The sequence below is a fragment of the Penaeus monodon genome, chromosome 29, assembly GCF_015228065.2.
Source record: "Penaeus monodon isolate SGIC_2016 chromosome 29, NSTDA_Pmon_1, whole genome shotgun sequence".
NCBI lineage: Eukaryota > Metazoa > Arthropoda > Malacostraca > Decapoda > Penaeidae > Penaeus > Penaeus monodon.
In genome coordinates this window covers 35,906,896-35,907,656 of record NC_051414.1, presented here as the reverse complement: position 1 = coordinate 35,907,656, position 761 = coordinate 35,906,896, and positions in this window count along the sequence as shown.

Genomic DNA, 761 nt, shown 5'->3' with positions numbered 1-761 from the left:
AACCATGGATTGGCAGTGGCTTACCTAGGGACGGAGCGGAATTTTTATTTTTTCTCTTTCCTCTCGGCTCCCGATGGAAACGGACCACAAATGATGCCAATCATTTCTACTTCATTTTGAATGTTTGTGTACAAGCAAAGAAAAAAATAATAAATAAAGAGTTTAAGTAAGGCCTAGATGCACCGCTGTCTTTAAATCCTTTTAATTCTGTAACCCTGTGCTTTAAATGCCGCTTGACATTTTAAAGGTGTTATTGTAATGGCAAAAAGAGTCCTTCAAAGGTAGAATAAAGACATTTATCTGCAATCATCAATAATCAATGCAAGATATTATTAACGGTAAACAGGAGTATCTAATGGCAAGTAAAGTCACTTTAAGAAAACTTCAGTTATCACGTTAATGTAATTTAGCATCTTACATTTAGCTGCTTAATTACCTGGTTATTAGTACACTGGTAAGGTAAGGTTTATAGAACAGCAATTCTGTTCTATCCAATATAATCGGCTTCTTTGGGGATATGATAATTATATACAAACTTCTAAAGGCACATTCCCGCAAAAAAATACGGGAGAGGCAGATAAAGTTTCGTTTTTCTTTCACCCAAATACTTTTGTCTTTTTAAATACGGAATGTTGTCTTTTGTTTTAAAGTATGGGACAAATGCGGTTTTTATTTGTTAGTCCGGGGTGGGGTGGGGGGGGGAGGCCCGACCCTCTGCGAAAAGGTGAAGGTCACCCTAGCCATTTTCGTTCCAAATAAAA